This window comes from Fukomys damarensis, unplaced genomic scaffold (genome assembly GCF_012274545.1).
Source record: "Fukomys damarensis isolate Sample0158 unplaced genomic scaffold, DMR_v1.0_HiC HiC_scaffold_29, whole genome shotgun sequence".
In the NCBI taxonomy this organism is placed as follows: Eukaryota; Metazoa; Chordata; class Mammalia; order Rodentia; family Bathyergidae; genus Fukomys; species Fukomys damarensis.
This window is the reverse complement of record NW_022900941.1, coordinates 1,670,953-1,682,950: the sequence shown is the minus strand read 5'-3', so window position 1 is coordinate 1,682,950 and position 11,998 is coordinate 1,670,953. Positions and strand designations below refer to the sequence as shown.

The window sequence follows — 11,998 nt, the reverse complement described above, 5'->3', positions numbered from 1 at the left end:
TCTCAATTTCATTAATTTTTTCTTGATCTTTATAATTTCCCCCTTTGTATGAGCTTTGGGCCTGACTTGTTCTTCTTTATCTATAAGTTTGAGGTTCAACGTTAGGTTGTTTATTTGTGCTTGCTCTGTTTTCCTGAAGTGAGAGTTCCCTCATAGGAATACTTTCACTGTGTTCCATGAATTCTGGTATGTTGTATTGATATTATCATTTAACTGTAGATACTGTTTAATTTCTTCTTTAGTTTCATCTGTGATCCACTGGTTGTTCAGGAGGTTGTTATTTAATTTCCATGTGTTTATATAGTTTTGTGGTTTCTTTTGCCATTGATTTCCAATTTCATTGCACTATAGCCTCATAATATCCATGGGATAATTTCCATTCTTTTGTATTTATTTAAGCATGTTTTATGAGCTAGTATGTGAAGGCTTTCACTTTAAAATCAGAAACAAGACAAGGATGTCCACTATGACCAGTCTTGTTAAATATGGTTGTGGAAACATTAGCCACAGCAATTAGACAAGAGAAAGAAATAAAATAAATGAAGATAGGAAAGGAAGAAGTTGAATTATCATTATTTGCAGATGACATTATACTCAAAAACTCCACCAAAAGACTTCTAGATTTAATAACCAAATCAGTCACATAACTGGATAGAAAGTCAACACTCAAAAATCAATAACATTCCTGTACACAAATCAAGTCACTGAAAGAAACTAAGAAAAACCATACCTTTCAAAATAGAATAAAAAAATGAAATACTTAGGAATCAATCAAACAAAGGAAGTAAAAGACCGCTACATTAAAAACTACAGTACTCTGAAAAATGAGATCGAAGAAGATATCAGAAGATGGAAAGACATCACTTGCTCCTGGGTCAGAAGAACCAACATAGTAAAAATGGTCATATTCCCCAAATTGTTATACAGGTTTAATCCAATTCAATAAAAATACCTTTAATATACATTCCAGAACTAGAGAAACCATTCCTAAAATTCATTTGGAATCAGGAGAGACCTAGAATAGCAAAAGAAATTCTGGGCAACAAAGGTAAAGCAGGGAGTATCACAGTCTCTGACTTTAAAGTATACTACAAAGCTACAGCAATAAAACAGCATGGTACTGGCAAAAGAAGAAACCTGAAGATGAATGGAACAGACTAGAGGATGCAGAAACAACTCTAGGCATACTCAACCACCTGATCTTTTTTTTTTGTCCTCTAAATTTTGAGTTTAATTTTTATGTAATAAAACAATGTTGGAAAAAATCACTAACATTAGCAGTCAAGTTATTTCTTTTTTTCTTATCAGTGTTGATAGAAGCTCTGATAGCAATGTGAACATTTGATCAGGACATTCTCATAGATGCACATTCATGCACAGTCATGCACAAATTCATCTCAATTTCCTTTTCTTAAAAAAGCTAGCAAATAAAAAAAATACACTGGGAGGGGGAAGGCAGTGACATAGAACTATTAAAGGTGGAATCCTAAAACAATAAAAAACAATGTTAAAGGCAACTCTAAAAGTTTGAAAGATTTGAATTCTCAAGAAATTATTGGAATCACTAAAACATTTCATCAGTGGTAATATTTCCATTCTATTTCATGGTGCAAATTCTTCTGGGTTATCACACAGTTGTTTTAGCTATCAAATTTTATTACAAGCTCAAGTTTGATAGTTTTGAGATGATGGTATAGTCTTTAATGTGCATCTTTAAAAAATTTTTCAAAAGAAAAATAGAACTTCCACTATCATCTTTACATTTTATTGCTAATTCTTCTCCAGCCAATTAAAATGCAGTTCCAAGACAGCAGAACAGTTTTCTGATTTGCAAAAAGGTTTGGGTTTTGCTTTCAAAGGCAATGACTAAATTACACTCTCTGTCTGGTTACAAACACAAAACATTTCCATTATATCTGCTGTTGATCAAACTACACCTTTAAAAATGTATTATGATGACACATTTATGAATTCAGTAGCTATATCTTTCTATCATTACCCAGGGCTGATGAAGCTTTCTGGGGTTTCTCCAAATGTCTTTCTTTGTATATTAAATATTTTCTTTCTATAAAAGTTTTCAGATCAGTCCCACCTTCTAAAAATACAATTTCTCTTCCATGTACACATCACTCATATGCACGCACACACTCCTGTTGCCATGTGTTTTTTTGCAAAACCCACACGATTTGCTGGGAGCCCACATGGATCTGCTCTCAAATATGGAGCTATGATCTGCACGTTCTCTTTTTGCAGTTACTATGCTGTCTGGAATGAACAGTGGGGACTCATCCAAAGAAAAACTGCTGTTGCTTCTCTGCTGAGACTGTAGGTTCTTCTTGAGTTCTTTTAATTTCAACTTCTCTTCATCCTTGCACTGCACAAGACTGGGGTGTTCAGGCCCTTCTTTCATGTGACTGGTGACTTTTGCTGTTGGTGCCTGCTGCTGAGACAGGCTTATGGCATTGTCTGTGGTTGGAACATAGTGAGTCCCATGTGTGCAGGACTGGGGTGACTGTGAGCAGGCTATGGCTGAAAGAATGAGTAACAGGTTTGGAGGTTTGCACTGAATTTTGATACTGTGATGTTTTCTTGAATATAGAATGAGCTTGGTTTTTCACAGCCTTAACCCCAGAATTACAGCTTTCAGTCTTTGGTTCCTTATCCATTTTTTTCCTGACTATAACTGGACTATGAAAATTTTGCTGGGATTCTGGTTCGTCTGCATTTCATTTTACACTTTTGACATTAGTTTTGTTATGCACTACTACATGTTTTGCTGCGACAATTGTCTACAAAGTATCTGTGGTCATGTTTTGCTCAGAATAAGTTACAGGCTTTGTGTGTTGTTGTTTTTAACCAGGGATCAAACTCAGGACCTTGCACTTGCAAGGCAGGCATGGCACCACTGAGCTAAATCCCTAGCTCTTGGGTTTTTTTGTTTGTTTGTTTGTTTGTTTTTTTGACTCTACACCAGAAACACTAACTTGACTGGCTGCTTCTGTCATTCTAAAGGTTTGCTGTCTCCTGAGACTCCATTTAAATACTCTCAATAATGTTCAACTGTTTTGAATTTTGGTCAGCCACATCACAGAGCATTTTCTAAAGTATTACCTTCTGGTTCAAAAGCATTAGTACCAATCACCGCTAATGCTGATTTATTAAACTCAGTACTCTCTGTGTATCACTAGACTCTGTGTCTTCACAATGACCCAATGGCTCCACTTTATTTCTTTGAAGGGAGTTCTCAGCTTTATCAACATTCATGGTATTCAGTTCCAAATTGCAATTCATCCACTGAACTAGACAAACCTACAGGATTCTTTTCTGTGCTGTTTGCATTTGCACAAGCACCGTCACCAGAAATACCAACAAAGATTTAGGTTCCTCAATTTGGTCATCTTCATGGGATAGTTTTACTATCTCCTTTGATTCTTGTTCAAGTTTCTCCTTTGCCCTAGTGGTCTCACTCATTTTACTGGAAATGGAATCAGTCAGTTCATCTTCCTCCTTCTCTGAAAACTTAACAGTGGGCTGCTAACTGTTTGAAGTTTACATTCCATCAGAGCTTCGGCTTCCCTTTCTTCAACAGGAACACAAGTCTCTGAAAGAATTGGACAATTTAAATCATGAGACAGCACATGGGCTTCGCTCTGATGATGACACTCAGGCCTGGAATCTACCCCGGCTTCATCCTTCACTTCAAGGCAAGAGGACACTGAAGAGTGGCTTGAAGTCACGATACCTCTGCTGCACTTCAATATGTCCAATCTGTTGGCCGTTCCTTCTGTTCATCCTCTGATACTCAGGCTTCAGCGATTTCCGGGTGTCTTCTTTAGCCTGATATCTTTCTGGTTGTTTGTTCATCCCTGCCTTGGGGGCAGGTACAGTCTTCCCAGATGCATCCTTTGAGCTACTTAGTGATGCGGCATTTGAACACCTGGCAATAGTGCTTTCTAGCAAACTTCTTCCTTGTTCTTGTGCCATTAAATGAGGTGATTTTCTTGGTGATCTCACTGAGTTTTCCTCTACTTTGTCCCTCAAGTTCCTCTTAGGTAAAATCAACTCTTCTTCTTCAGTGGTGTCACTGCCACTTTAACAGCTCCATCTGTAATATTGTCAAGGGCAACAACTGTTGAACAAGGCATCTGGAAATTGGGGTCATTGTGATCCCAAACAGGCAAACAGAATTGGTTTCTCACAGATCTTAGCACAGGATCCTTATTGCTGAGCGTGTTCCTCAATGAGTCCTCTAAGACATTGTGATTTGCTCTAAAATCCTAGGACTTCACTCTCCAGGTTGGATCCTAGGAATAGGGCATCATCATCTAGGAATGAAATAAGTGTATCTACAGTATCCATGAAAGCTTTGGTGTGTCTTTCAGCTCATTTTAAAATACTTGCTCCTTTTGGGCATGGTGGCACATGTCTATAACTCTAGCACTGGGGAGGCTGAGGCAGGAGGATCACTGCAAGTTCAAGGCCAGCTTGGGCTACTTAGTGAGTTCACGGCAGCCTGAACTACATAGAAAGGTCCTGCTTGGCAGCAAGGGAAGATGGAAGCTGCTGAGGAGGAGGGTTTGGGCACCATGGTGAAGGGGTACACGGGGGACTTCGGCATCCCTACCATGGCCTCTGCTCCTCCACCTGCAGTGCCTCTGCCACTGACAGCCCTGCCTGCTCTCTGGGCTGCCCAGCTCCCGAGTGCAGCCTCCACTCACTGGGCCCAACACTCTCCAGCGTCATGAAGACCTGCAGACCACATTCGTGTGTATGGTGCGGGGCCCAACCACCTCATCTTTGACAAAGGAGCCAAAGAGTCTCTTTATTAAGTGGTGCTGGAAAAGCTGACTTTCCATGTGCCAAAGATTGAAACTAGACCCATATCTTTCATCATGCACTAATTAAAATCAACATGGACCAAAGACCTAAATATTAAAACAGAAACACTAAATCTGCAGGAGGAGGAGAGATAGGTAGAACCCTTGAGAACACAGGAGTAGGCAAAGACTTCATGAACAAAACCCAGACCACATGGGAAAAACTACAGAGAATCAACAACTGGCACCTCATCTTATTAAAAAGCTTTTGCACAGTGAGAGAAACAACAGAATGAAGAGAAAACACACAGAGCAGAAAAAATTTATTACCAGTGATTCAGATAAAGGACTACGATCTAGAGTATATAAAGAACTCAAGAAATTGAACCCCCCAAATTTAAAGACTAATGCAAAAATGGGCACCTGAAATAAAAAGACACTTCTCAGATGAGGAATTAGAAATGGCAAACAAACATATGAAAAAACTGTTCAACATCATTTAAGAGACGTAAATTAAAACAACGATGAGATTCCATCTCACTCCAGGAAGAATGGTTGCTATCAAGAAATCAATCAATAACAAATGCTGAAGGGGCTGTGGGGAAAAAGGAACCATTTTACACTGCTGGTGGGAGTGTAGACTGGTGTGACCACTGTGGAAATAAGTGTGGAGTTTTCTCAAAGAGCTAGGACTAGAGGTTCCTATTACCCAGCTATACCTTTTCTTCCTGAGAGAATTAAAAACATCAAACTAGAGTGATATATGCACACCCACGTTTATAGCAGAACAGTTTGTAATAGCTAAATCTTGGAAACAGCCCAAATGCCCATCAACTAATGTGTGGATAAAGAAGATGATTTTTTAATACAATGGTGCACTGCTCTGCACAAAGAAGGATGCACTTCAGATATTTATAGCTAAATGGATGGACCTTGAGACCATACTCTTAAGTGAAATAAATTGGATGCATATGTTTACTGCATTTTCTCCAGTGTGAGAAACTGAATGTGGAAATAAGGACTGAGATGTACAATGGATGTTGGGAAACGGGAAGAGAGTGTTCAGATGGGAAGGGGAACAAGGGAGGAAGGAGGGAGGAAGCAAGGAAGGGACAAGAAAAAGTGAAAATAGAAGGAAAAATGGAAGCAAAGCTTTTGTACATAGGGAGGGGAGGAGGCTTGAGGGAATGGCATAAAATAAAATAAAATTTAGTAAAAAAATTCCCCAGATGAATGTGATAATTATGTATATACAAATGTGCCAATAAACTTAATAAAAAAGCAAAAATAAAGTTCTGATCATGGCTCTGGTTTCAGGGGAAGAGCTCAAGTCTCTGTCTTAGTTACTTTTCTTCTTGCTGGAACAAATTCCTGACACCAAAAGTTCAAGGGGAAAGGTTTATTTTGCTCACAGTTTGTAGCAGTTTCAGTCCATAATGGGCTGGCTCCAAGGCCGGGTGGTGTGGCAGAGGGGCACCACAGAGGAGAAACAGTTCATGGTGGGCAGAAGGTAGCAAAGCAAGAGAGAGACCTTAACAGCCTTTCTGCCCCTTTTATCTCACCCAGGCTACTTAGGGTGGGAGGAACTCACACCTTTAAGCCTAGCGGCTTCATCCTATCCATTGCACGCTGAGTCAATCCCACTCTAGCTCCAGCCCCCTCTGAAGAAGCCCCACCTATGACTGCACGAGGCTTCGGGGAGCCTCTAGACACAGCCATACAGTGAACCTGCAGAGTGCGGCCTCTCTCAACTCAGTCACTGCGCTTCCTGCTCACCGTGCTCCATCCACAGCAGTATCTCCCTCTCCTTGAGGCTCAAGGTCTGGTCTCAGGGATTGCACAGGGCCTGTCCCTCTGCCTGGACTGAGGTGCCCTGTGCAGGTCCTAGCAGCGCTGTTCCTTCTCCAGACAGCCACCTGGCCGGCTCCCTCACTGCCTGCAGACCTTCGTGTAACGTGGCCTACTGTGGAGGTTCCCTCTGGCCATTTGTATGCAACCGGATCCCACTTCCTGCCGTCACCTCTCCAGCTCCCTAATTCCACCCACTCTGCTCACACTTGCCAACCGCACTTCCCACCATACTGATGCCCATGGTTTATTGGAGTCTGCTCCCTGCTAGGGTGCATCTCTACCAGGCAGGGATTGTGCGATTTTACCTAGTGCCTGGGACAGTAGATGCTGGATAGAACACTCATCGAGTTGAAAAGTTCCACGACATCTGAGTCTCAGCTGGCCCATTCTTCAAAACTGAAATTTTGCACTGTGGGGAGGCTGATACAGGAAGATTGCAAGTTCAATCCCAGCTTGAAAAACTTAGCAACTTAGCGAGATCCTATCTCAAAATGAGAAATAAAAAAGGTCTGGGGATATAGCTCAGTGTGCAGGCCCTGGTTTCAATCTCCAGTACTGCAAAAACAAAAACAAAAACAAGCACAAACAAAAACATCTGAAAGCTTAAAGCAACCTCCAAAGAGCCTACTCCTGGAAAGCTGAAAGGAAAACATTAATTAAATTAAATTCATTTCTTTAGTTTTTTGGTTATGAATCGTAAATTTATTTTCATCCTGCCACACACTTCTACTGCCGCCATTTTTATCCCACGACACTGATGTTGCATTATGGCTGCTGTTGCAGGGGGATGGACACAGGCCTCCTGCATGCTTTGTGTGTGCTCTGTCACTGAGCTATATCCCAGCTTTCGTGTTTACTTTGAGACCAGTCTTACTAAGTTGCCCAAGTGGAACTTGAACACTTGGCAGCCCTTCAAAGATAACATTTATAGCTAACATTATTCATGGCATAGGTAGGAAGAACCACAGCCTCTTGTTTTGAACAGCTCTTTAATAAAATACCAAGAAAACTGACCAGGGCTTCAGGGATGGGGGCAACACGAAGGGGCTTGGACAGCTGCAGGACAAGGGCTCCGGCTGCCTGTGTGGACAGAGCCAGCTACGTTGCTATATTTTGTTAGGCTCTTGCTTGCACAGAGCTGGAAAATCTCTCACTGCAGGAAGACCATCTTCTCCAGGGTTGTCAGGGCACAAGGGAGGGTGCTGGATGTTTACAGCCACTCTGCAGTGTAATCGAATCCCTGCCACAACTCTCTTGACAGTACAGTGCAATTACGCTTTACATACATGGGTTGCAGCAGAGAATCAGGGGTGCGATCTCTCCTACATCCGTGTGCAATTAATTTATTTTCTTCCCCCCCAGGCTCTGGAGATGCTGCTCCCGGTAATTGCGGTAATCAGGAGTCATGTCTCAAGTCCACTTCCCTGTTCTATTTGCTATGGTCACATTCAGGGTGAGCCGTAGTTTCCAGCTGGATTTCGGGCCCTTGCACAGATGGACTGAAATGTACCCAAGACTGCCAAGGACTCCCCAAGGGTAAATGAATTTTGCGTTTTCTCAGAGAGGGATTTCCAAGAATTGTGAAGTAGCACTGTGCTAGCTCTGGGGGAGGCTTCTGTCTCCTGAAATTTTCACCATCATTCCAAGCTGAGCGGGTCATCCAGAGACTGTAGGAGTGACTGAGAGTCCCCCAACCTCCTCCGTACACACAAGGAAACTACTTTCTAGAGAACTTCCTCTAATCACTGATCTCCAGCAAAACAAGCAAACCAGCCTGTCCTTGGCTTTGCAGTTGGCCAAAATGGAGTCAGCCTCTGCTCAGCAAGCCCTGCTGTGAGTGGGCACTGTGCTCACAGTGAGCTGTGTGCTATTTCTTGAATCTCCCAATGGCCCTGCCTGTCTCTTGTCCATCTTGGGAAGGAAGGGATGCCTAGGAAGGGTGACAAGCCAAGCCATCCCAGGGTCGGCTTCTGAGCTGAGCTGCACCCCAGCTCCCTCTGCCCACACAGCCCAGCACCACAGCATGGAGAGAGCCAAGGTGTCCCCACCCTTCCTTCCTCCGCATGATCTGTAGCTGAACGTGACTGCCAGGGGAGCAGTGTCAGATGGGGGTGTGCATAGACCCACTCAGTTTGCAGGGCTAGGTCTGCTCAGGTCCGCTCACGATGCCAACAAATATGGCTAACAAAGGATGGAGAGGATCCCGGATTCCTCACCCCTGGAAATGGAGAAAAGGTGCTTCACAGGCTGAGTTAAGGGTTCAGAGCTTCCTTCCAGTGACGTAGGCCCAGAAGGGAGAGGAGAAGGGCGAGGTCCCCAAGGAAAAGCCATTTCCTCGAGAACCTGAGCCCACCAGTCTTGGGAGTTTGAAAGCATGGGATGTTGGTGCTAAAACCAAATGAGAGGCCACCCAGGGTGGTAGAAGATCCCACAAATACCTAGCTTCTTCCTCTTGTGCGGCCCAAGAGGACCAATCTTGAGCCCACTGGGCATCTGCAGTGTACCCTTGGGATGCCTGGGCTGGGTACAGGGCAAGGCACACGGCTAAAGATTCCGGAAAAGAAGGAGGTGGAGATACACACAGTCTGTCCAGGGATGCAGAGCACTGTGTAAGGAGCTTGAGGGAGTCAGACAGGGCCAATGGGACTCGACTCTGCTGTGTACCGTACGACGTGGCTGAGCCAGCCCTGAGAGGTATGCAAGGGAGGACAGCTGACCTCAGGTGTCCTCAGGTGCCCAGGTGTCCTCACCCACCCCTGCTGACCGAGCATGAGCTATCCTTGTCGGACCTCCCATTTCTGGCCAGGTAGCCCCAGAGCCAGCCTCTATGGGGAATCTGTGGAGCCTGTATTGGGGTAAATAAGGGGGCCTTGAACACACTGCCATGCTGCTAGGGCCCAGGTTGAGCTGAATTCCCCAAAAAGGAACAACGGAGAGGATGACTAAGGTGACGACTCTTTTCTACACGCTTGCTGAAGGGACAGCTCATTCCCAGCTGGTGCTTCCCAGGGCTGAGCTTAGCTCATTCCTGCCCAACCTCCCCCACCTGAGGTCACAGGAAGGTACCATGCTTGGGACAGAGAGTTCCACAGTCTGCCCCCTGAGCACCCTCAGGGGCTGCCGTGTGCCTCTCTCCCCATTGGGAGGTTGCCGGGGTACCCAGAAGTCCTAAGAGAGTCCAGGCTCCCACACACCTTAGGAGGTGCTGCCTCATCCTTGCCTCTGCTGCCTTCTGGGTCTGGCCACCCTCACCCTAGCTGCTGATTAGGGCCTCGCTGTACTCAGCCTCAGGCTAAAAATAAGCATGCTGTTCTTGCACGAACTAGTTAAGAAGTCACCACTGCGTGTGCCAGAATTTCCTTATCTTCCCACAACAGACATTTTTACAGGAAAACTTGAAATGTTTTTCATCCGTCAAAATGCCAGGGTGCTGCACAGAGAGCCTCGCTGCCGAGGACCTGGTGTCTCTCTGGAGGTTTCGTCTCGAGCTTAATCTCTGTTTTGCTGAGGAGAATGTGGCTCTGGCTGTGTCCTTGAGCAGGGTCACCTCAGGTCACAGTACCCCAAGTGCTTGCGGACTCTGGATATATTGTGGTATCGAGCCCCTGGGCTTTGGGCTGGCCCAGCCAAGTGCAAGTTCTGATCATGCAACTTGTGACCTTGGTTGGGCAAGTCACTTCACCCCATTGTGTTTTGGGTACGGCTCTTGTAAAAATGGGTGTTGTCTAAGTAAAATAGCACATGTGACTCATGAAGGTAATTCGGTGATAAGTGAGAATAGAGTTTGTGAGAGCCAAGTGCTCTCTCAGAAAGAAAAGAAAATTTGTGGAGCCCTGAAGACAGTCACTGAGCAGAATGGCCAGTGCAGGATCCCCTTGAGTCGAGCTCCAAGTCAGATCTGGTGCAGACTGGATAGGAGAGCACGGGAGCCTTGAGATCAGGAAAGTGGCTCTGCACTGAAGCCCAGGACTGCCCAGGGCAGGGAGAGCCTCCCATACCAGACACACAGTCAATGTCCTCACAGTGCCGACCACCTCGGAGCTCATGTTCTTGTGCTTTAGGGTAGCAAAGTCTGGGGTACAGCTAGCACCCTGGCAGTCCACTGCCTTCCCCCAGAGACTTTTCCTCCCCTGGTTTCCTGGTCTGTCTGGGATGCTGGGGGCACTGGGAGGGTGCATACTCCAGGAGCAGCTGTGACCCTGCATCTGGCCACTGGCCCGCAGCCTTGCTCTGCCTATCCACAAACAGTTCAGATGTTAAAGGAGAGCTGTTGGGGCTGGGGATCCAGCTCAGTGGTAGATCCGGGGATGCAGACGGCTGGGGTTTGATCCTCAGCACTGCCCCCCACCCCCCAGCAATGGTATCTGTCTGCAACACTCAGCTTGTAGCTAAAACACCGTAAGGTCACATCAAGCGGAGCCCTTGTCACCCCACATCACGGAAGTCACTTTCCTGGAGTTTGTCCTGCTGTGAGCTGTCTGTGCGGTTACATTCCTGATCTGTTTTATCTGGGCCCTCTGCAAATTTCTGTGGTGGGCTTTGCAGCGTGTTTACAGAAGGCTGCTCTAGGAGACTGTGGCCAGCAGTGGGGTGATTCCTGGCTTTAGGGTCAAACCCTGCATTCACAATCAGCGTGAACTTATAAAACCCTGTAGCCTTTGTTTCCTCATCTGCAGAATAGGGATAGCTGGGCCTGAGAGAGTCGGAGGAGGAAAGGTCCTGTCCAGAAGCTGGCCTTGGTGCTGACTGTACAGTCCTGGGTTTGCTGGACTCCAGCCCTCTGGCAACCCTCTCTCCATCTGGGGCGGCTCCAAAGAGCCTCTGCCGATGTGGCAGCCACAGAGAAGCCCAATTCACTGTCGGCTACTGCCCTGTGCCAAGGCACTTCCATTTCTTTCGAGTTTACTTCCTCAGACCAGGGCACAGCCCCAGCGTCTTCTGGGAAAAGCGGTATGGGGCTGCTGCTCTGAATGCTTGAGTTACCTGAAATGGTCTTCATTCCACAGCTGACGACGTGTGGTTGGGGGTGCAACTCTGATAAGAAATAATTATTCATTAAAAGGTGTTGCTTCCTTTTTCCCAGCTTTCTGTGTGCTTCTGAAAAGGCCAAAGGTGTTTTGTTCATCCAATGTATGTGATCAATTTTTTCCTCTCTGAAAACTTGTGGAGTCTGGGTTGAGCCTTGTCCTCAGTCTGTCACAGCTAGGTGATCTGGGGCAGGTCTGCACTCATTTTTCTGGATACTCAACAGATTTTTCAACCTTAAAATGCCCAGTTCAGATCTTTCTTTTTCTCTCCTCCCTCGTTTTTTTTTTTTTTTTTTTTTTTTT

General features: G+C 45.1%; 1 pseudogene; it reads right to left on the bottom strand.

Annotated features, from left to right (window-relative positions):
* Positions 1–2,095: 2,095 nt before the first annotated feature.
* LOC104847660 overlaps positions 2,096–11,998 on the bottom strand; it is a 21,499-nt pseudogene continuing 11,596 nt past the window's right edge.